General features: G+C 48.1%; 1 protein-coding gene across 1 annotated transcript in view; it reads left to right on the forward strand.

The window, feature by feature from the left end:
* The window catches only part of LOC146812046 (src-like-adapter 2), a 335,850-nt gene that overhangs the window by 45,881 nt on the left and 264,668 nt on the right, over nt 1–25,301 (forward strand). The window lies entirely within an intron of this gene.

Consider the following 25,301-nt stretch of genomic DNA (forward strand, 5'->3'; position numbering starts at 1 on the left):
AACAGATAGCGCCCGTCGGACCCTATGGAACTGAAAGCGTTGCAGGAGCGAGGGGGCGGATGGAGCCAGTCCAATATGGTCCCACGTTTTGGCAACTCCATCCACAAATAAATCCTCCATCCGCGTAACGCCCAGTGCATTTAGTGCATGGACCACTCCCCTGTCTCTGAGCGGGGGGAGCCAAATAGCCCATTCCACCGGTAGCAGGGGTGAATACAGCAATGCACTGCCGTGCGCCTTCATCAGCGCCTGCCATGCATGAGTCGTGGTTTTGAGGGAGTCAAGCCGCCCCACCGAGCGATCCACGGGCTGGAGGGCGACCGCCGGCAACGGAAGCGGGTCCGCGAACAGACGTTCAAGGATGACGTGGGGGACATCCGCGCTGGCATGAATCCACGCGTGCAGGTGCGCCGCCTGTGCGACCCTGTAATAACTCTCCAGGTCTGGGGCCCCCAGACCCCCCCTGTCGTACGGGAGAGTCAACACCCTCCATTGAACTCTGGGCTGTTTGCCCCCCCAGGCCAATTTGATCAGAGTTCCGGTTAGCTGCTTAAAAAAGGCCTTAGACAATACAATGGGGATGTTGGTGAATAGGAACAAGAATCTCGGTAAGATGACCATCTTCATGATAGCTATTCTGCCCATCAGGGATAAAGGCAGTCGATTCCACGACTCAACATCCTCCTCCAATTTGGGGTACGCCACACCATAGTTTTCTCTAAGGAGCACCTCAGGGTACTTATGCAGCCGGATCCCTAGGTATCTGACCGAGTCTGTCGTCCATTGCAGTGGATATTCCATCGGGAACTGGGCCGTGGCAGGCGTCAGCGGGAACGCCAACGACTTGTTCCAATTCACCCTAAGGCCCGACAGCGCGCCGAACTGGACGACCTCTCGCAATATTGACGAAAGGTTCTCCTCCGGGGCCCGAACGTAGAGCAGCGTGTCGTCAGCATATGTGAAAATACCAATTTGGTAAGTGGGAAAATTAATGCCCTCGTACCGGTGGTACTCCCTGATAGCGCACGCCAACGGTTCCGCCACCAGGGCATAGAGGATGGGAGAGAGAGGGCAGCCCTGCCTAGTCCCCCTGCTGATCTCGAAGGCATCTGTAACCCGGTCACCCATACGGAGCCTGGCCGTCGGCTGATAATATAGCGCTCCCAGCATCTGCAGAAAGGGCTCCCCTAGACCTACCTTCCGTAACACACGCACCATAAAGGGCCACTCCACCGAGTCAAACGCTTTCTCCATATCCAGGAAAATGGCCAAAGCCTTGATCTCCGGTCGCACATGTTGCATTGTCCCCAGCACAGTACGAATGTTATATGTAAGATTTCTGGCAGGGATAAATCCCGCCTGCTCCGGCGCCACGAGTTCCGGCACCAGGAGCGCCAAACGCGTGGCTAGCACCTTAGCGTATAACTTTGCGTCAACGTTGAGGAGCGAGAGTGGCCGGTAAGACCCACACACGTCAGGTGGCCTACCTGGTTTCAAAATGGTTACTAGAAGCGCTTCGCGCATAGAGAGCGGCAAGCATCCCTCCTGACATATACTGTCAAATAAGGTAATCAGATGGGGGAGGAGCAACTCCTTGAAAGTTTTATAAAATGTCACCGTCAGCCCATCTGTACCTGCGGCGCTACCAGCCTTCATTCCAGCAAGTGCTTCCAAAATCTCGTCTTGCTGTATGGGGAGCGACAGGAACTCCCGCTGGGAGTCAGTCAGGAAGGGCATTTTGATATAGCTGAGATAATCATCTATTTCCCCCTCCATCTGCGTTACCCTGGCAGTGTAGAGCCCCGCATAGTAGCTCCTGAACTCAGCGTCGATCTCCGCCTCCCCGGTGACCACAGCACCTTCCTCCGTCACCAACTTGTCAATGACCAGGGGTTTCCTGTTATTACGCAGAATCCTCGCAAGGAGGGCGCCTGGGCGCTCACTCTCCCCATAGGTACGGGCCGTGGCGTACTTGCCCATGTGTTGCACCTCCCTGTCGGCTTCCGTCTGGTATTCCGTGACTAACGCTTGGATCTGAGTCTCCACAGCGGGGTCGGAAGCCAACCGCCGTCTCTCTTCCAACTGCCCCAGCTGAGTCTCCAGGACCTTAAGCCGCCCCCGTATAGATTTCAGTACCCCGGAATGCTTGGCCATGGCCATGCCGCTGATGTAGACTTTAAACGAGTCCCAGACCGTATGGAAACTCTGAACAGAGCCCAGATTGGTGTCAAAGAAGGACTCTATATCATCCGCCAACTCACCCCGGAACACCTCGTCCAAAAGCGAGTACGGCGGAAAACGCCACGTAAATGGCGGGATACGTATAACTGAGGAGTCCAATATTAGGAGTAGCGGCGAGTGATCAGAAAGTGTACGCGGGAGGACCGCACATCCCTTGACTGACGCAAGTAACGACTGTGACAATAGCCAATAATCAATTCTAGTGTGGACGTCGTAGTGAGCGGAGTAGTGTGTATACCCCCCTCTATCCTGGTGTCTATGTCTCCAGACATCAATTAAATCAAGCCTGGTGAGCTCCGCCTGCATGCATAATGCTGCTGCCGCCGGGCGGCGAGTCGGGCACGAGGAGCGATCCAAAGCCGGATCAAATGTGAAGTTAAAATCACCCCCCCATACCATGCGGGCACGTGCATAGCGGCGGCAACTATCCGCCAGCGCCGCGTAGAACTCGGGATTGTCATAATTAGGTCCGTACACGTTGACTACTACTAAATCGTGACCTTTCCCCACGCACCGGGCAATCAAATAGCGCCCGTCCGGGTCTGCTTCAAGAACCGTCAATACTAAATGGGAGCGAGGATTCACCCAGGTGACCACCCCTCTAGAGTGCGAGGTGAAGCCGGCCACAACGCTGGTGCCCGCCAGGCCTCTAGCCTTGAGCATAGGGCTCGTGAGTGGGAGGTGTGTCTCCTGTAGGAGCGCCAGATCTATATTGTGTCCATGCAAGTAGTTCAGTACTTTTCTCAATTTACGGAAATCATTCAATCCCCTCACATTCCATGTCAACGCCCTTAGGGACGCCGAGACTATTTCGCCAGTCAATCCCTCCGAGTCACCCATCTCTGAAACACTGTGCTACAGCAATAGTGCCCTAATAGACAAGTGTACAGTGTCACGGGCCGACAATAATTGGGCACTTCCATCCAGACACCAAGCAAGGCCGCGAGCGGCCTACTATCCCGCAGTACGTGCGAACCCCCCACCCCCAACACCAACCCACCCCCCCACCCACAGCCGACCTCCCCCAACCTGGCCAGACAGTACTCCCACACCTCCCCCCGCCCCGCAAAGCCACACACACGCCCCACAAACATGGCTCCAAACAAACCCCCAAGATCCCCACTAGACTACTGCACTAGGGCCGAGGTCACTAGGCACTGCAACAATCACAATCTGGCAAGACGCCAGGCAGCAGCGCACCCCCGCCGCCCCGCCCCCTGGTAACCCAGCTGCAGAGCGAGCTACGTTCTATCTCCCGATGAGATATCAATGGACCCCCTGCAGCATCCACCCACGGGCAACCTCACCGCCCTCTAGGATAGCTCAGGTAGCCCCGCCAGGCCCGCACCCCTAGGTTTCCCCGGCAAGGATCACTAATCAACAGGTCAAAACAGTGAGACCACAAATGTGATGAGGAGGCCCACCGCTTCGTGACACATAGCATGAGGGCCAGCGAACGGCAAGCCCAGCCCAACATCCAATCCACCGAGGGCCAGTGGCCAGAGCAACCGAAGGGCTCTACACTGTTCGCAAGGCAGTCACAATCATCCCATCAGGAGAGGCGCCCCGCCACATTCAAGTGCTCTTTCCATCAGCTGCGTTCGTAAGATCAGGCCCGGTTATCCCACAGCGGCAGGCACCACCCTTACAGCAAACATGGCAAAACAGTCTCTGTGCGAACCATGCCCGGAATCCCCACAGCACTTAGTCTTGGCCCTCTAGACCCGAGGTCCCCTCCAAAGCATCCCCCAAAGCTCCAGGGCTGTTCTGCCGCTCCCTAGACCATACCTTTAGGGATTTCTGAAGTTCCCTCGGGTCCGTAAAGAAATGAGAGCGTCCCTGCCGGTTGATCCGGAGCCTCGCCGGATAGAGCATGGCATAGTCCAGGCCGAGTTCCCGAAGCTGTTGCTTATACGGTGCGAACTGACGTCTCTCCTCCTGAACCTTCGCCGTGAAGTCTGGGTAGATCGAGATAGCCATACCCTCGTATTGTAGCTTGCCTTTCTCCCTGGCTACTCGAAGGGCCACGTCTCTGTCCCTGTAATTCAGGAGCTTCGCGATTATCGGCCGCGCCGGCGCCCCCGGGCGGGTGCGCGGACCCAGCGACCTGTGGGCCCTTTCGACCACGAACATCGGGGAGAACACATCCTCCCCCAGCAGGGCACGCAACAGCTTCTCAACAAAGAGTTCCATCTTCCCAGTCGAGGTCGATTCCGCTACCCCCGTTATGCGAATGTTAGAGCGCCGCGAACGGGCCTCCAAGTCCTCAGACTTATCCTGAATAACCTGTAAGAGCTTGCTGAGTTGCTTGCGGTCCGCGTCCCACTCTGTTTGGGCCTCTTCCACCTGGGAGACTCTACGCTCAGCAATGTCGAGCCTCTCGGAGTTTTTGTCGACCCTCTCCGACATACGGTCCATGCGGTAGGTGAGCGCATCGAGCTTGGCGTCAATTGCAGTCAGGCTGCCCTGCAAGCCCTTCTCCATCGCCACCAGCATCGCCTTGATGTCCGCGCCTGCCGAGGCCTCCTCATCTGCCTCGCCAACCGGAGTCTCCTTCGCCGCGCCAGTACCAGCAGTACCCTCCGGTCTGCGCGGGTCAAAAGAGAGTTTGGGCTGCGTTTTGTCGCCTTTCCCCATGGCTACACCTCTCCGACGCCGCTCCGCCAGGTCCACGGCCACCAGTCAGGGCGCCACTGCGCGACCCGGGCACCCCAGGACAGCAAAAGTAGAGGAAGGTACCCAGACCCGGAAACCAGTTCGCCTCCGGGGCAGACCACACCAGTCGCTTCTGTATGCAGGGCACAGCGCCTCCAAGTCTCTGCGCCGTGAGGCACTCCAAGCTCTTCAGGGCGCTCCAGACGGCCCCCGAGGGCGCCGCCACACGAGCTGGGCTCTCCGGCACCTCAGGCCCAAGTAAGGCGTGGCACCACCGCCATCCGTCCTGCAAGCGACCCCGCGCCCGGTGACTGGCGCAGGCCCGCACTCCCAGGCTCCCACGTCAGAGTAATCCTGTCCCCGGGAGGCACAGCAAAAAACGCAGTCCGAGCTGCCGCCAGGACCTCCCACGGCTCCTCCGCTCACGCTGGATACCAGCGGGTCGTCACAAGGGCCGCTACCGAGAGCTCCATCTCACGTAGCTGTTACCGGCATCCAAAAGTTTCGCACACCACCAGGAGGGCGCAGGCCTCCCGCACCACACAGTCAGGGCCACAGTCTCCAGCGCAGCAAGGCACGGATCAGGGGGGGGGGTCAGGACGCTCACCGCAGCTCAAGAGGGGGCACCCCAGGGCCGTCCTTGTCTCCGCCGATCGAGCCGTCGCCCCTCCGCCTAAGTCGCCGGGGGACCGGGCCCACGTCCCACGGTGCGGCCGCACGTCGGATCACGCAGCACAGGCAGCCTCCAACTCCAGCCCGGGGATCAAGGCCTGGCTCGGCGTGTGTCTCGCCGCTCTGAACCGGCACTCCGGCCGTCGCCACCGAAGCCTGCAGGGGGCCGCAACACCGGCCACAAGTATCGGTAGGGCTTCCCCCACCTGCAAAGCACCACAGCTCGGCAGCAAAGGATAGTTGGGCGGATAATTCAAGGAGCGGGACGGAGAGCTCTGCGCTCACACGTCCGCCATCAACGCCAGCAAGCTCCGCCCCCAGACTGCAACATTTTAAACCAGAGCTTAATTTATCAAAAATACACAAATAGCTAAGCCCATCATAGATTTTCTTAGCATCCCATTGCCGATGCTACTTAATGCCGAGGTTGCTGAATGCAATGTCTACTTCGTCTACATTCCGCCTCATGCCACTTTCTTTCTTTTACTCCCAACACTTCCTGTCACTTCACCTCACTTGATCAGGTTATTTTTTCTACCTTATTTCTACCTTCGTCAATGTTTTCCTGCCTTTCTCATACTGCTTTCTGCACTTGGTCATAGTCTGATGAGGAAAAATAAATTCCAGTCCCCCCCAAGATGTGTGTCTGGGACCACAACCTGCCTAAATGAAAAACTGGTTTTAACATTTAGGGCCACATGTGTGTACCAAAAAAATAGTGATTTCCTATTTGCGAATCAACCTTCCCACGTGGGGCCTCCCTCTGCTGCAGTTTGACCCAGACGTCGTTATAGGGACATACTGAGCCTTCTTATTTTCACTTGTATACCTTTGTTGAAAGCCATTCCATAAATAATGATGATTTTTGTTTCTTAATACAAATTGTAATGTAAAGTTTGATACAAATCACTTTATAGGACAAGGTTTTTCATGGGTCCTTTTGCAGTGAGAGTGGATCATAAACATAAGTGTCAGTAAGGCCAATAAATATTCAATTATTTCTTTGTTTATGTACTTATTTAGAGAATGAGGGGAAGAAAGCACTAAACAATTTTCCTCTGGGCACGTCTGAAGGTGGTTGCTTAAGTATGTCATAATAATACCATCACCCAAGCCCTCATCCCCAGCAGATTGGACTACGGGAATGGACTCTACACAGGAATAACCAACCAACTCACAAAAAGACGTCAGACTGTTCAGAACAGAGCCACCAGACTTGTCCTCAACCTCCCACGCTGGCCTCACGTCATACCACACCTGAGGGAACTCCAGTGGCTCACAATACATAAGCACATAAAATTCAAGCTCCTCACCTACACTTACAAAGCAATTTACAATACAGGCCCTGTCTACCTGAACAGCCGCGTGCAGTTCCACAAACCCGACTTGCTCCTCCGCTCAGCCGGTCTCTCACTAGCACACATCCCACGCATATGCAAAAGCAAGATCAGGAGGTTGTGCATTCTCTTTCATCTCTCTTAAAGTGTGGGACAACCTCCCACTCCACATTAGAGCCTCCTCCTCTGCCCTCTTGAATTCCTCAAGAATCTGAAGACCTGGCCATTTGAGTATGCCCAACTGAGGTCAGGCTCTCCGACCTGCCAAAGCTTCAGGATACCTTCACAGGTTATGATGCACTATGAATGTACACATAACATAACAATAATAGTGAAACATCTACATGTATCTAGACCATTCAGCAGTTGCCTCATCTCTCTTTTATTTTATATTTTTTTTTGCAAAAATGCAGAAGCTTATTGTATGACAAATGAGCTTACTCCCCATGGCAGTGTCTTCTGTACAGTTATTGACAGATTGAGGATTAAAACGTGATTTCTCCAAAATTATATCTTGTTAATCAGCTGAGATGGAACTGTAGCTAAAAATAGCAGACAGCAAACCTAGAACACCCTACGATTTATCAACCTTCGTGATATTTAATCCTAGATTCAAATCAATACGACTACCAAAAATAAGCAACACCTATAGAAGAAGTACAGGTGTATCTCTGATTTAACAATCGGTTTTGGTTTGTTCATCTGTTTTTCTCTGTTCAACTGTTTATTCTTGGCATTACAATGTCAGCAATGATTGAGGTTTGTCCGCTGACTCATGTAAGAAACATTATGTTTCCAGTGAGTGAATGGGGTATACATAAGCTAACCTTCCCTTTCAAACACATTGCAATATCGTGTACCTCATGTGTCCCGATTTTGTACTTATTGGTTTTATAGAGTACTATCGAAAAAACAACACCAATATTCCGAAACTTTAATCTGATGGGCAAACTGGTCATCTTTGGTAAGTTGTTGAATGAATACATTTATTCCCCACAAGACTCGCCCTCTGACCCAACATGACATTTTGTGGTAGCTGGGATCCAGGATTTGGGGTAAAGCTATGGTCCGGTTTCATCCTGGATGAGTTTCCACCTCTTATTGAGAACCATGGAGGAGATTCTCTGGGCTACAAGGAGTTATTCTTCAGTCACCATTTTCTTCCAACGAGGCAGCAACATTATCCAGCCATAAGGGATGATAAATTGTCAATTAACAAATCAAAGGAATTCACATTTCATACATTTTGTAATTGTTTTTTTATTTTTTCCGTATTGACCTGTGTAAAATTATTCTGAGCATGTTGTAGAAAAATTGATTTGCGTCAAAGATGTACCAGAGGTTTTAACGACTTCCTTTAAAAGGAAGTGGTTGCAGGACCTAATAGCAACGCAACGTATCCTGTGGTCATAGTAGCCTCTGCTTACCTTATTATGTACTGTCGTTCCTAGTTGCAAATATCTGATGTTTTCAAAGTCGTGTCCAGAGATTCTTCGCTTTAAGAGGGTCCAGACTGTGGTTTCTGAATGGAATGCCGCTTTCCCAAGAATAAGACCTGAAATAGGGTTTAACGGTCTAAGTTGTTTAACATATTGGCATGGTGTTTTAATTTTTGTCTTTTTCTCAGAGAGAACCACTTTGAAAACATAAGTTGTAGATGAAATAATATTTGCTTCCACTTCCTTTCAATGTATTTAGGAACATTTCTTGTGCGCATGGATTAAGCACATAAAAGGTTGGTTGTGGCCCATTTCTGAACAATTGTTTCCACCTCTCCCTGCAAACACACCCTTATCCTTTGCGATTGTCAGTTACATTTCTTCTGGAATAGATGCTTGCATTGATCTGTCATTGTTATGTCTCATGAAAGTCTGTTTATTTTATGGATTATAGATCCTTGGCAACCTGCAGTGATACGTGATGCCAAAAAAAGGATTTTAAGTTGTGCGATCAGTGAGGAAAGATGTGACCTTCTTGTGTCAAAAATAGCAACTCCGCACTAGGTAGACTGCAACAGTTTAAACCAGAGCTTAATTTCTCAAAAATACATAAATAGCTAAGCCCATCATAGAGTTTCTTAGCATCACATTGCCGATGCTACTTAATGCCGAGGTTGCTGAAAACAATGTCTACTTCTTTTAGATTCCACCTCATGCCTCTTTCTTTCTTTCACTCCTGACACTTCCTGTCACTTCACCTCACTTGATCAGGTTATTTTTCCTGCCTTATTTCTACCTTTGTCAGTGTTTTCCTGCCTTTCTCATACTGCTTTCTGCACTTGGTCATAGTCTGATGAGGAAAAATAAATTCCAGTCCCCCCCAAGATGTGTGTCTGGGACCACAACCTGCTTAAATGAAAAACTGGTTTTAACATTTAGGGCCACATGTGTGTACCAAAAAAATAGTGATTTCCTATTTGCGAATCAACCTTCCCACGTGGGGCCTCCCTCTGCTACAGTTTGAGCCAGACGTTGTTATAGGGACATACTGAGCCTTCTTATTTTCACTTGTATACCTTTGTTAAAAGCCATTCGATAAATAATGATGATTTTTGTTTCTTAATACAAATTGTAATGTAAAGTTTGATACAAATCACTTTATAGGACAAGGTTTTTCATGGGTCCTTTTGCAGTGAGAGTGGATCATAAACGTAAGTGTCTGCAAGGCCAGTAAATATTCAATTATTTCTTTGTTTATGTACTTATTTAGAGAATGAGGGGAAGAAAGCACTACACAATTTTCCTCTGGGCACGTCTGAAGGTGGTTGCTTAAGTATGTCATAATAATACCATCACCCAAGCCCTCATCCCCAGCAGATTGGACTACGGGAATGGACTCTACACAGGAATAACCAACCAACTCACAAAAAGACGTCAGACTGTTCAGAACAGAGCCACCAGACTTGTCCTCATCCTCCCACGCTGGTCTCACGTCATGCCACGCGTGAGGGAACTCCAGTGGCTCACAATACATAAGCACATAAAATTCAAGCTCCTCACCTACACTTACAAAGCAATTTACAATACAGGCCCTGTCTACCTGAACAGCCGCGTGCAGTTCCACAAACCCGACTTGCTCCTCCGCTCAGCCGGTCTCTCACTAGCACACATCCCACGCATATGCAAAAGCAAGATCAGGAGGTTGTGCATTCTCTTTCATCTCTCTTAAAGTGTGGGACAACCTCCCACTCCACATTAGAGCCTCCTCCTCTGCCCTCTTGAATTCCTCAAGAATCTGAAGACCTGGCCATTTGAGTATGCCCAACCGAGGTCAGGCTCACCGACCTGCCAAAGCTTCAGGATACCTTTACAGGTAATGGTGCGCTATGAATGTACACATAACATAACAATAATAGTGAAACATCTACATGTATCTAGACCATTCAGCAGTTGCCTCATCTCTCTTTTATTTTATATTTTTTTAGCAAAAATGCAGAAGCTTATTGTATGACAAATGAGCTTACTCCCCATGGCAGTGTCTTCTGTACAGTTATTGACAGATTGAGGATTAAAACGTGATTTCTCCAAAATTATATCTTGTTAATCAGCTGAGATGGAACTGTAGCTAAAAATAGCAGACAGCAAACCTAGAACACCCTACGATGCATCAACCTTCGTGATATTTAATCCTAGATTCAAATCAATACGACTACCAAAAATAAGCAACACCTATAGAAGAAGTACAGGTGTATCTCTGATTTAACAATCGGTTTTGGTTTGTTCACCTGTTTTTCTCTGTTCAACTGTTTATTCTTGGCATTACAATGTCAGCAATGACTGAGGTTTGTCAGCTGACTCATGAAAGAAACATTATGTTTCCAGTGAGTGAATGGGGTATACATAAGCTAACCTTCCCTTTCAAACACATTGCAATATCGTGTACCTCATGTGTCCCGATTTTGTACTTATTGGTTTTATAGAGTACTATCGAAAAAACAACACCAATATTCCGAAACTTTAATCTGATGGGCAAACTGGTCATCTTTGGTAATTTGTTGAATGAATACATTTATTCCCCACAAGACTCGCCCTCTGACCCAACATGACATTTTGTGGTAGCTGGGATCCAGGATTTGGGGTAAAGCTATGGTCCGGTTTCATCCTGGATGAGTTTCCACCTCTTATTGAGAACCATGGAGGAGATTCTCTGGGCTACAAGGAGTTATTCTTCAGTCACCATTTTCTTCCAACGAGGCAGCAACATTATCCAGCCATAAGGGATGATAAATTGTCAATTAACAAATCACCTGTGTAAAATTATTCTGAGCATGTTGTAGAAAAATTGATTTGCGTCAAAGATGTACCAGAGGTTTTAACGACTTCCTTTAAAAGGAAGTGGTTGCAGGACCTAATAGCAACGCAACGTATCCTGTGGTCATAGTAGCCTCTGCTTACCTTATTATGTACTGTCGTTCCTAGTTGCAAATATCTGATGTTTTCAAAGTCGTGTCCAGAGATTCTTCGCTTTAAGAGGGTCCAGACTGTGGTTTCTGAATGGAATGCCGCTTTCCCAAGAATAAGACCTGAAATAGGGTTTAACGGTCTAAGTTGTTTAACATATTGGCATGGTGTTTTAATTTTTGTCTTTTTCTCAGAGAGAACCACTTTGAAAACATAAGTTGTAGATGAAATAATATTTGCTTCCACTTCCTTTCAATGTATTTAGGAACATTTCTTGTGCGCATGGATTAAGCACATAAAAGGTTGGTTGTGGCCCATTTCTGAACAGATTTTTCCACCTCTTCCCGCAAAAACACCCTTATTCTTTGCGATTGTCAGTTACATTTCTTCTGGAATAGATGCTTGCATTGATCTGTCATTGTTATGTCTCATGTAAGTCTGTTTATTTTATGGATTATAGATCCTTGGCAACCTGCAGTGATTCGCGATGCCAAAAAAAGGATCAGTGAGGAAAGATGTGACCTCCTTGTGTCAACAATAGCAACTCCGCACTAGGTAGACTGCAACAGTTTAAACCAGAGCTTAATTTATCAAAAATACATAAATAGCTAAGCCCATCATAGAGTTTCTTAGCATCCCATTGCCGATGCTACTTAAAGCCGAGGTTGCTGAATGCAATGTCTACTTCTTTTAGATTCCACCTCATGCCTCTTTCTTTCTTTCACTCCCGACACTTCCTGTCACTTCACCTCACTTGATCAGGTTATTTTTCCTACCTTATTTATGCCTTTGTCAGTGTTTTCCTGCCTTTCTCTTACTCCTTTCTGCACTTGGTCAAAGTCTGATGATGAAAAATAAATTCCAGTCGTCCTCAAGATGTGTGCCTGGGATCACAACCTGCCTAAATGAAAAACTGGTTTAAACATTTAGGGCCACATGTACGTACCAAAAAATTAATGATTTCCTATTTGCAAATCAATCTTCCCATGTGGGGCCTCCCTTTGCTGCAGTTTGACCTAGACGGCGTTATAGGGTCATACTGAGACAGCTTGCTTTCCCACCTCAGCAGCATTGGGATAGATAGGCCCCAGCTGCACCAACAGGGTAATACCATTACACAGTACACTACCCGGCGACAGCCTACTCATAGGCTTATTTGCCTTGGCCATCCAGAGACTCCAGACCTCTTCCAGGAGCAGCTGAGGGAGCCTTCCCCGTGCTGCCCTTCTGGAGTCCATACAGGGCTCTAGAGCAGCGCTAGAGGGGCAGTTAACATCGAAGTAATATTGCCTCAGCCTGAGTCCTGAGCACCGTGTCACAGACATCCATGGCACCCGCTCTGACTCCGACGCAGCCCCTGCTTGCAGCGGAAGAATCAACGCAGCACCTGCTTCAACGCCGCTTCCAGTAAGGAACCAATGCATCACCTCCACTGGGAGTAAGGAACTGAGGCATTGCTTTGTTTTTCCAGTGCCTCATTTCCCCTGTGCCTGTTTTCGTCTTTGAATTTTGACGTATCCCAGGTACTTTGTGCTAAAAGTGATGCATCCATTGATTTCTATGGACGAAACTTGCTTAATCTTTGAAAAGTGATAGCTTAACTTGTGTATGTTGGAGTTTTGTCATGTTGGTCTTGTTTTATTCAGATAAATATTGGCTATTTTTCTAAACTGGTGTGGACTCTGTAGTGTTGTCACTGTGCTACTGTGTGTATATGTACAAATGCTTTACACATTGCCTCTGAGATAAGCCTGGCTACTCGTGCCAAGCTACCAAGGGGGTGAGCAGGAGTTATCTTAGTTGTGTGAATTCCTTACCCTGACTAGAGAGAGGGTCCCTACTTGGCCAGGGTGCAAACCATTGCAACTAGAGACCCCATTTCTAACAGTCCCCAATTACAAGTATATATGAGAATGATGAGCACCTTGGCATCCAAATAAAGTCCATCTGCAGATGAATGAATGGGGCCCAAGGAGGGGTTGAGCAACAGGAGTGGTCTTGATCTCTTTCCCACGATTATGGGACTGATAGGTGACAGGAGTGGCAATGATTTTGGGCAGAAGACGTATAGAAGGGCGCATACCAGTGGGCAGCGGCAGCACTGATCCTGCCATCGCTACCAACATGGGCAGCACCTTGATGCAACCACACAAAGGTTGGAGAGTAGACATTTCAGTGCGACCACACACCCTAAGCTGTCTCTCAACCCTCCATTGGGGTCTCTTTCACACTTATGCTTGATCCAGCATTGTTTTTACCTCTCAGAGGCATATTCCTGCAAAAAAGACAAATCTTTCAGGGAAGGTACAGTAAACAAATTAGATTGTACAACATACATAGCAGCTTCAGCAGCTCATGATAGAGCAACATTCTGGTGGCTGAATCTGCGAGGACACTTCCTTGGGGCAATTCATAATGAATTTTGATGGGCGGCACTAGACAATTGCAGACTGTTCGGGGAACATCAAAGCGTTTGGCAGATTCTGTACATATTGTCCATTCTTCATCGGGGTTCCAGCAGATGTTAGGAACCCCCTTTGCATCCAGAGGAGCCCAATGTCAGGGATTACTCCAGATACTTACTTTGAGACCATATATATTGTTACAACTGGACAACAGCTAGAATAAAAACATGAGTTAGTGCAGTTATTTCAGCAACTTGAGCAGACTTAGCATTGGCCATCCAGCAACTTCCAGTAATTTGATATACAGTTCACACATCATAACCTGTGAACAGGGCATCCTTATAAAATCTGATACATGAACCATCAACAAACAATACATCTATTCACAGTTTGGTATGGGGATGTCAGTTAAAACAATATGTGGGTGTTAGCATGGGCAGTTACAAATAAGCAATGTCGGGCTCTCCCTTTTCAAGGTTGGGCATTAATGGTGAAGTTTTCAAAGTGCGGCAACATATTAAAAACATTTGAGAGGCAGAAAATAATAATATTTCATATGTAGACAAGCTGGCAGTACAAAGGTGTTGAGTTTTGATAGTGAGACGAAGGGCAACAATCGCATCAGGCACAGCAACAATCAAACTCGTACTCAATTTAGTGTTTTTTGAGGCTTTACCAACTTGTGTAGGAGCCACTAGAGAGCGAATACAAGCTGGGACCCTAGTCACGACTGAGTCCATAGCTGAAGAACAATAAGCTATAGGTTTTTTTTGACCATCATTATCTTGAACCAGTACCCCAAGGAAAAACCGAGTGTTTTCGTGACAATGCAGTGTAAGCGTTGTAGCATAGTTGGAAAGCCACAAAGTAGGTACACAACTCAGAGCTGGATTTATGGTACAAATGCATTTTTGGCCTCTTTACACCACTGCTAACGTTCAGATGTGTCTTTACGGACATAGTCTTACAGGGGCTTTGTCATAGCAGCGTAGCCTAGCATCCATTGCCTACAGAACTAGTCAGACCCAAGAAAGTTCATACCTGATAGACGGTCACTGGATGGGAAAACTTACGAATGGCTTCCATGTGTTCCGGTGACAGGGCGTGTTAGCTGGCTGCGATTTTATGACTAAGATTATCGTATTCATGGAAGGTGCAATTGCAGTTTATCTTTTGAAGCCTTGTGCCTCTTTTTGGAGAAATCACAAGGGGGTAGAGTGAATCCATCTCTCAGTGATCTAAAATAACAGATGCCAAGATAAGGTAATCAACGTATTGAACTAAAGTAGAAACCCGGGGGAAGACCACGTTTTAAAGCTTGGGTGAAGACTGACGAAGACTCTGTAAATCCTTGAGGGAGCTTCTGTTAGGAAAGCTGAGACCCACCGAATGAAAATGCAAAGACAAACAGACTCATCACGTTTGGGGATGTAAATGAAGGCAGAACAGAGGTCCAGCAGGTAAACAATGGAGTTTACTGGGGTGCCAGAAAAGATGGTGGCAGGAATCACAGAGAAGCTAGGTATAACCACATTATTTATGGTGTGCCAAACCTGTACAAATCTGTACACGTTCTCCTTTTCCACCTTCTTGATGAGCAAACGCCAGAAATTGCATCTACTGACAAAAGATACCTAAACTGCTTCCCTTGACTAGTTCAGCTATTACAGGACAAATCCCTGGTCTGCACAGGGTTTAAGGGGACAATGAGGTATTGAAGCCAGTTTCTTTTGTGGGTTGATTTTGTTTTTCAGAGCTTCCATTGAGGGTATAAATCCTACATCATGTACCCCTGTGGACCATAACGTGAAAGGTACCTGGGAAAGCAAATTGGTTAAATCTGGAGACAGCTCACTGTTATTCGCAGCAGGCTGACAATTTGTATTCTTCGAGAGAGAGCCGGCACCTCATTTTTGGTGTCCTGGAGTACATTGAGGTAGGCACCATCAGGGGTAGAGAAGGCTGTGCAGTTCAATTTGAATACAATGTCCCGCCCCAGCAGATTAGCTGGTGAGGGAGGACTGAGCAAGCTGGCCTGTTTATCATTAATGAGTCGAAGAGATGTAGAGACTGATTTAGAGATGTGATGGGGATTACGCTGGTTGTAAATACCGACTGCATCTGTGGACAAGCGCGAGAGAGGTAATGTGGGAAACCTAGCGGTTTATAGGGCAGAGTGGCTAGCACTGGTATCGAGAAGGCAGTTGGTGCCTTTACGATAGATCAGGCAATCACCGTAGGGACCTTTCTGATCTACAGGAATTACGGTGTTCATGGCGCAGTTAGGATCGTCTGACTTTCCTAAAACTCAGGTGAGGAATTTTACATAATTTGTTTAATTTTAGGCATCACAGCAAGATTTGGGATGTTTGAAATATCGTTTGGGTAAGCCTGTTCCACTGTCCCAATTGACCAGAAGAAAAACATGATCCTCCCTTTCCTAGAGCCTCTCCTCTGCCCATTTGTTTGCCCATTCCTGCTCTCAACCCTCTCTCCCCTGTTGCCTCCCCTTTATTCATCCCCCCCACCATCTGCCTTCTATGTTTTGCTGCATATTCTGAAGTTTGAACGACATTAACAGGGATTCTCCTTCTTTTGTTCCTGTGAAGCAATAAAATGGTTTGTAACAGTTACTAATTCTGCTAACTTGGTTTGCCATCCCTTGCATATTGTCATCAACTGACTCCGCACATTCGGTAACAATCCTTGCATGGAAGCAGCACCTATAGTTCTTAAACCATTTCTGTCAGACAAGCAAGACCCGAGTAGCTCTCAAAAACATCCTTAAACCTGTTGAGATTATCTGGGGTTGGCTCGCCCTTATTTTACTTGCAATCCTAAATCTTTGTCCAATCTGTTTTTACTAAATCGACCTCTGCAGCGGCATTTAACAAAGTATCCTTAGCTATATGTATTGCTGCGACGTTTCCAGGGTCCTATCGCGCCCATACTGACTTTTCCACCAATCGTCCTTTCACTTCAGAAAGGAGATGTGGCTTAATGGCCAGAGTGGCCGATTTTGGAACTGAGGAACCAGGTTTGAGCCCAGCTGAACATTAGGCGATTCTGGGCAAATCACTTAATCTCCCCACATGTAAATATTTTTAAAGAATCTGACCTAGTCTAACATCATTTGGTGCTCATGTAAAATGCTCCAATGCCCTTGGTCCCAGTTTGTGCTATCTAAAACTGCAACAAAAAAACTTCAATTGGTAGCACCAATGACAATAATTGATTCACATCTGCCATATTCGGTCTGTGCACAAAACTGTGTTGGGCTTTCTCTAATGTTTGGGAACTGTTTCTTAATACTCATTAAGTCAGAGAGGGTCCATGGGACATGGACAGTAAATCTTCTCCCACCCATGGGGTAGTCCCTCAATGGGAGAAGGGTATCGGGAGCAGATGGGGTGTCTCTAGAGTGAGTGAAGGGAAAGTGTCTCTGTGAGAAGTTGGCCTGGCATATGCTGTCAACTAGTTATAGGGGACACCTTGCACCAGTCCAATTCGACTCTTAAGGTGATAGGTTAAAAGACAACCTTTAAAGAAAGCTATCCTAGTGGTAGCTGTGGAGAGCAGCCTTCAGGCTAAGTCTTGAAGGAGTGTTAAGCTTATTGTTTTACCATGGATAACCTCTTGAATGACCAAATGAAAGAGTAGTCCACACAGGTATATATTCAAAATATATGTATTTATTCTAAGAACAAATCCCACTAGTCTCTTGTGAGGCTTGAGGTAAAGATACAATTCAATAAAGCATTTAAACAACAATAAATAGCACTGGAATCACAGGGCCCCGGGGGGGACCAAACCATATATTAAAAAAGTGGTATAAGAACCACGACAGTTCCGCAGACAGTGCCTAGGGCACTTAGGGTCACTGGCCCCTTACGAAACCACCTAAGGTAGTGAGGAAGGAGACCCACGGGAGACGGGTGCAGTGTTTAAACTACTGTCGGGATCTCTATTAAACCCTATGGGAAATGTCGCGGTTGGAAATTACAAGACTATGCACACTTCTAGCAGGAGTTCAAGTTCAGGAGCTTAGAGTTAAGCTTTTGGAGGGCCCACACCCACGACAGTACCGAGGTACCACTGTTACCCGCCCCAGGGAAGCCGGGTGCATAGGTCGTTTTCGATGTCTGGTCGCGATCTCGTTTTCAATGGAAAAAGGTGAAGAACTGCTGCTTGCGTGAAGCGTCGTCGATGTCGTGCAGATTGAAGATGTAGATCTTGAAGAAAAGGACCTGAAAGCAGAGGGGCCAGAGTCTGGGTCACTAGCCAGTGACCAGGGAGCTCAGGAGAAAGAGCCCTTCAATGTCAGGTGTTTTCAGGTTGAAGACGGGTAGCTTGGATCAGCAGCCACGGGTTTCAGGAGGCTTCAAGGAAGGCCAGCTTCTGGAGGGCGACTGTCCCACGAAGGATGAAGGCCGCTGTGGTGTTAGTGTCCGGATTGGATCCACTAAGCCTTGGCAACCGCAACCCACGCAAGGATCACAAAACAGCTACGGTACAGACCCACGAGGTCTGAGGAGGATCTCCAGCGAGGAGACTGTAGAGCAGGCCTGGAGCAACCAGGGGAGCCCTTTAAAGTAAAGATTGACCTCTGCTAGGGCCCACCAGTCAGCAGACAAGGGACCGCGGGAGGCGGCAATTTGGAATGCGTAAAGATGAGCCCACGGGTCGCCGGAGCGGGCTGGAGCGTCGTCCTTTGGCACAAATAATGCTGAGAGGTTGGCTCAATGATGGGCCAAAGCACAACTTCCCCACTGGTCGGGTTCGTGTGCTGTGCTAGAGGTGGCTGGTATCCTGGGGTATTCGGGATCTCGGCACCCACGGGGTCCATGGTGCTGAGCTTTGCTGTGCACACTCACTGGCCTCTGGGATGCTTGGAAACCCACCTCAGGGTAGGCAGAAGTCTTCGATGTCCATAGGAGCAGCGGAGTTCCAACCGGGTCACTTGCAGTGTTTCAGGTGCCTGCCAAGCAGGGGGGTAACTCCTTTACCCCAAGGGAGATTTCTTCATTCAGCTGTGCGGCAGTTCGTCGAAGATTCAAGTCTTTGAAGTCCGAGATTAATCTGAGGCTCTGGAGACCCTGCACCCACCTTTATCCAGAGATTAGGGAAGTGTCTGAATCAGGGCCCACCAATGAGAGTTCAGGCGGGAAAGGGTGGCTACACCCTCTCCCCTTTGTGTGTTTTCCCGCCTGGGCAGGGGACAGGATGCCCCTGAACCGGTTTGAGGCAGTGTATGCAGAAGTAGGCACTGGAGAAGCCTACGTGCAAGTTTGAAAGACATCCTATGGTGCACCCACCCAGTTCCAATCCACATAGTCTGTCTGGGGAGGTGGGAACACCTCCCTGCAACAAGATCCATATTGTCCAGCTGGAGTTCTGCCCAGCAACAGGCAGCCATAGTCGTGTGGGTGGCGGGTAGCATCCATTTTGTACTATGTGTGCACTATTAAATTGGTGTCTAAAATCTGCCGCTTTTACCATATCACCCCTCTAGCAGGGGGGAATCATACCCTCACTCCCATGGCTGGATTGGGAGTATGATTCCACGATGTTTGACACCAAACATGACATGGTTCTGTGCAGCCACTCTCAAGTTATCACGCTATCGCGATGACTTATAATGAGGTTAAGAGTATATGGTATGGCTGCACTACAAACAACCCAGCAATAGTTTTAATGAAGGTTGCAGAGGGGCCCTACACAGATAGGGGTTCCCCTTCACACATATTTCAGCACCCTGCTTTGTAGGATTACCAAGGCCTGCCTTAGGGGTGACCTATGAGGATATATGTGGTGTATTTAAGTGGGATACAGGATACCTATATCCCGGTAAGGGGTGCAAGCACCACCTTACCCAAACTACAGTAGTGGTCTGGTGGTGTCAGTTTGTATGGCTGTCCCAGGGGTGGCACAAAAAGTGCTGCAGCCCCTGGTAGGCCTCTGAGGAACCCATGCCCTGGGTACCTAGGGTACCATCTACAAGGGGTTGATAGGGTGTCCTCAGTATCCAATTGGTATGTACCTAGGGTACTCACATCAATGTTAGAGAGGAAGCAGATTGGCTGGGGTCCTGGATAGCAGGGCCACAGCCTGGCTAGAGTCAGAAAACAGTTAAAACATCAGCAAAAAGTTGGGGGCAACTATGCAGTCGATGCCACTCTCCTACAGTCTCCTGGCCAGTTGTTCTGTTGTCCATTTTAAGTATGCTCTAGTGATTGTTAGGTAGTGGTCTCGGGTAACTCTACACCCAGTTAGGTCTGTGCTTCAGGTCCTGACATCCTGTTGAACGTCTGCACCTAGGCAGAATCTCTATAGCCCACTCGCTCCAAACTATGGATTTGCACACACAGCATCTTTGTCTTTGGACTTCTCGTACCTACCTACCCAACCAGTTTATTATTCTATCCTCACCTAACTAGATGACAAGACAACACATGCGATGCACGCTAGTGAAATTAGGGAGGTCCAGTTAGAGTTAACTAAATTTGTTTGAACATGCCTAAGCTGTCCAGCCAAATCACCGTGTCCACCCCTTGCCTATGCTCCACCTCACTCCACCTGGGGAATTCTCTCTCAGACCTGTGGCACCCGCAGTCATCGTGTGGAGTCTGTCACTGCCCTCCTTTCTCCCTAGTGAAGACGATTTCTGATATACAATTTGTCAAAGAAAATATAGCACTTGGGATACTGCATATAAGTCTAGCATGCATTTAATGCAAGTTAGCCAGCAAGCTTAAAAAAATTAAGCAAGACCTTGAGTGAGAAATAGAAATAACACACGTTGGAGCTCAGTCTATTATTTTCTAAAATCCTCGCTTGATTGTGTCAACTTCAGAACGAGGCTACATTTTCTTAACATGGTTCAGTAGATGTACAATATGGATTACCCAAAAAATAGTTCATCTAAAATGTGTGTAAATGTGCAACAATTCAAAGACTTTAGTGTTTTCAGCTGGTGCAAAAACGAAATTGCAAAGGATTAATAAAACGGGAATGTTAGGTGAAAAGTCCATGTTCAGGCATACATGAACATTGGCATCTTCATAGTAAACATATAAGAATTAACTCACATATACAGGTAAATTCACTTTCTAACCTTTGCAGACTGTACTTGGACCTCGATTTAAAATTATAAGCCCCCCCGTACAAAGTAGCTTTTAAATCTTGTGCATTTCAAGTCCGCAAAACCAAATTTTAGTCCTCAAACCACTTGAAACCGGGTCTTAGTATCCTTAAAAAATATTTAAATAAAATACCTGCTCAGGCTACAGGCCAGGACCTGGGGCCAACCTATACTATGCATGTTTGATATCTGATGATATCTAAAGGCCGTGCAAAGTGGGGGTAGTTGGTAATCTGCCTCAGGTTAGCACAGGTTAACAAATGAGGAGTTTCTTTTGGTCCTTCCCAGAACTGTGCACCCTGTTGGTCGATTTGCATAAAACTCTATGTACCAAGGGTAAACTAATCATGCCGAGGGTCTACCAGATTTCATACCTGTCTGTAATGCGGCACCAAAGATAATAGCAAATAAAATAATTTTTGACCCCATCCCTGTTTAACTTTGCTCCTTTTCAGATCTGCCTGAAACTTGAGATTCCACTGGACTTAATGTCCTAACAACCTATAAATCTTATACCAGGCCACTACCCACCACCAACATTTTTAGCAAATTAAAACTTTTTTGATCCACCCTATTGAACTCTGCCTTTCCTTGATGGATTTGTATGAAACTTTATATATCAAGAGTAAACTAAATATGATATGGGTATGCCGCATTTTGTCCAGATCTATGATAAGGCACCAAAGTTTTTAGCAAATCAAAGATTTTTGATTAACCCCCCCTTTTAAGTTTGATATCTATTGATTGACCTGTATAAAACTTGACAATTCTATAAAAAACGAAATTTGCTAAAGATTTAGCAAAATTAATGCAGATTTGTGTGGAAGGCTAAGCACAGGGAACCCTTGGAAAAAAATCACTGAAAAAAACACAAAGATTAAAGTGTTTTTTTTTTTTGACAATCAACTTTATTGATTTTTAAGATCAAACAATTCACAGCACAAGACATTTATCCAATAGTTCATGGCATTACCACGTGTGTTAGCTTTGATTGCATACAAATAAATGGTTCAAATCACAACCACAGTGCAGAGACCTTACATTTGTGTATTCAGGAAAACATTGGTTCAGTTAGTCTAATTTATTCGTCCATGTGCCCGAACCTTGTTGTATTTGGTTGGACAACCTCGGGCCTCAAATACGGGTTTTTCCTGTGCGGCACACCAGTCCAACCCTTGGCGCCATTTGGTTATGTTTGGGGGTTTAGAATGCACCCAAGCGGCGCCAATGTCACGCTTGGCCACCGCAATGGCTGTCCCTAGGAATAGCCTGTCAGGTCGGAAACCGTCCAGGCCGTCCATTACTCCCAGGATGAGATGTATGGGATCATGGGGAACCTGCCAGCCCAGGACCTGTGTGAGTTCGGACTGTTTTGCTGTCCAATACAGGATAAGGTTAGGGCAGGTCCAGATCATTTTTTTTTTTAAACAAATTTTATTAGTTCATTGAACAAAATGCAATCAATCCCCGTCCCCCATAGTCCGCCCCCCAGCCAAATCAGGACATCTTGCAATAACCATCCCAGCACATAAGCTACATCTGTACAGCATTCACCCCAATAATGTCCGTTCTACTAGGTAGTGCATCCACAGGAGTAATCCACCATGAGTGTGCGAGATAGCCAAAATACCCCCCACCCCATCCCCCAACATCCCCCCCAACGAGCCCCTCCTCCCTACCCACCCACCCAAGCATGTCGCCAGTACCTATCAGAATGGGCAGGTCCAGATCATGTGGTAAAAATTGGCCGGTTCTTGGCCGCGGCACATGCAGTTCGGAGAGGGATGCAACCCTGCCTTATGTAGGCGCTGTGGGGTGAGGGGGGCGGCATGCAAGTAGTATAGTTGAATTAGGCGAAGTCTGGCTGAGGTCGTGATAGTTTTGGGGGCCATAAGGGCGTCACGCCTTCCCTCCCACCGGGTCCTGAGCGGATTGAACGTTGTTGGGCCGTTATTGACAAGGGTACGATATATATCCGGGACACTCCTCCCCTCCCCAGGTTCCCCATCATGACCTGGGCTTCTAGTGGGCTAAATTTGGGGAGAGACGTGCCTGTTGAGATCTGTGCACTAAGGGCATGACAGAGCAGGAGGTATCTGTAAAATTGTGAGGCATGAAGGGTGTGTCGCTCCTGCAGGTCCTGGAATGCCCTAATGTGGTCGCCCACCCATACATCGCCCAGCAGTGATATGCCTATGTCATCCCATTGTTTGAACCCCGCGAGTGCCATCACTTCTTTTAACCATCTGCCTTGCCAAAGAGATGTGTGCTGGTTCAGTTGTTTGTCCCAGCATGTATGCCTTAGGGCCGTGCGCCAAGCCACCAGGACCACTCTAGTTATCGGTGGTATCACTTTAGGTATTAGGCTGCCATATAAGTATGCTTGGATTTGAGGGAACTCCATATCCTTGAACTCTGTATTGTAGAATGGGTCAGACCAGCCCCCGGTGAACCAGTCGTGGATTACAAGAAGTCGGGTGGCTAGGTAGTATAGGTGGGGATCAGTCATACCCATGCCTCCGTCAAAGGGTGGGATCCTACATCGGGCGAGGGCGATGTGCGGTCTTGCCCCTCCCGATAGAAACCTTGTAGTCACATTGACTATCTCCTTAAACCAGCTGCGTGGGAAATGGAAAGTGGTATTCTGGATGGTGTATAAGAAGCGTGGAAGGATCATCATTTTGAACAAAGCCACTCTCCCAAGTGGGTTGAGTGGTAGGGTTTGCCAGCGCTTGCAGTCATCCTTGGCTTTTTTGACCAGCGGAGTAATGTTTAATGCTCACTCCAAGTCAGGAAACAGAGCAACCTATATCCCTAAATATTTGAATGACTGTCTCCTGATGGGGATGGTTGATTGCCAGTCAAAGCATTCCCTAGAGAGGTGGAGGGGCACCAAGGTTGATTTTGCTGGGTTGAGCCGGAGGCCCAAGATACTTTCGAAGGTTTGGAGGGCCCAGAGGTACTTAGGACCAGAGCTGGCTGGGTCTGCCAGGAAAAGCCGGACATTGTCCGCCTACAAAGCGATTTTGTTGGTGTGGTGGCTTCCCCAAGCCCAGCCTTGGATCAGGTTATCTGACCGAATAAGGCATGCCAAGGGCTCCATTGCCAATGCAAATAGGAGGGGTGAAAGGGGACAACCTTGCCTTGTGCCTCTTTGAATCGGGAACGCCCCCGAAAGGGCTCCATTGGTAAATCCTCTGGCTCTGGGGTTAGAATAGAGGACTTAGACAAAACTTTGGAATTGTTGACCTAGACTCATCCTCTTCAAGATGTCCTCCAGGTAGCGTCAGTCGACCGTGTCGAAAGGTTTTTCGAAATCGACAAGGAGGAGTGCTAAGTAAGGTGTAAGGAGCTGGCGGTGAGCATGGGCCAGGTGGAGGCGTCTTAGGCATAAAGCCGCACTTGTCCGGGTGAACCAATTCGTGAAGAAGGGGATGTAGGCATTGGGCCAGGATTGTGGCATATATATTTATCTCGGTATTAATTAACGAAATTGGGCGATAATCCATGCAAGCAGGGGAGGACGGTTGGTTCTTGGGAATAACAACAATAGTCGCCACGTCAGTCTCGGGCGGGGGGGGGGGGGGGGGGACTAGCCTCTGCAACATGCTGGTAGAGGTCAGCGAGGTGGGGGACCAGTAAGTCTCGGTAAGCAGCATAGTATTCCTGCGGGAAGCCATCCGACCCTGGTGTTTTCCCGGTCTTCAACGAGGATATTGCACTGTGTGTTTCTTCTGGGGTAAATGGGAGGTTTAAGCCTGCCGCCTCGTCCCTTGTGAGGTGGGGAGGGTCAAATCTTCGATTGGCTCAGCATGTCCGAAAGGGAAGCTTCCGGCTCACGAGCGGAGTACAACTGGGCGTAGTAGTCAGCGAACGCCTGCACGATTGTGGGTGATGTGTGTTGAGTGGTTCCTGAAACGTCTCAGACTTCGGGAATTATTCGGTTGGCCAGGGGATAAGAGACCATACTGTGCAGCAGCCTCCCGTTCTTATTGCCCCATCCCTACACTCGGGCCACGGAGGAGTGCCAATCAATCAATCAATCATTACATTTGTAAAGCGCGCTACTCACCCGGAAGGGTCTCAAGGTGCTGGGGGGAGGGGTCCGTTACTGCTCGAATAGCCAGGTCTTGAGTTGCTTTCTGAAGGAGCGATGGTCCTGGGTCGTTCGAAGGCAGAAGGGGAGGGAGTCCCATGTCTTGGCGGCCAGGTAGGAGAAGGATCTTCCTCTGGCGGTGGTTCTGTGAATGCGTGGTACGGTGGCGAGGGCGAGGCTGGTCGATCGTAGCTGGCGGGTGGGCGTGTAGAAGGTCAGGCGGTTGTTGAGGTACTTGGGGCCCAGGTCGTGGAGGGCCTTGTGTGCGTGGGTGAGGAGTCTAAACGTGATCCTCTTGCTGACGGGAAGCCAGTGCAGGTCTCTCAGGTGGCCGGAGATGTGGTTGTGTCGGGG

This window comes from Triturus cristatus, chromosome 7, assembly GCF_964204655.1.
Source record: "Triturus cristatus chromosome 7, aTriCri1.1, whole genome shotgun sequence".
Classification (NCBI taxonomy): Eukaryota; Metazoa; Chordata; class Amphibia; order Caudata; family Salamandridae; genus Triturus; species Triturus cristatus.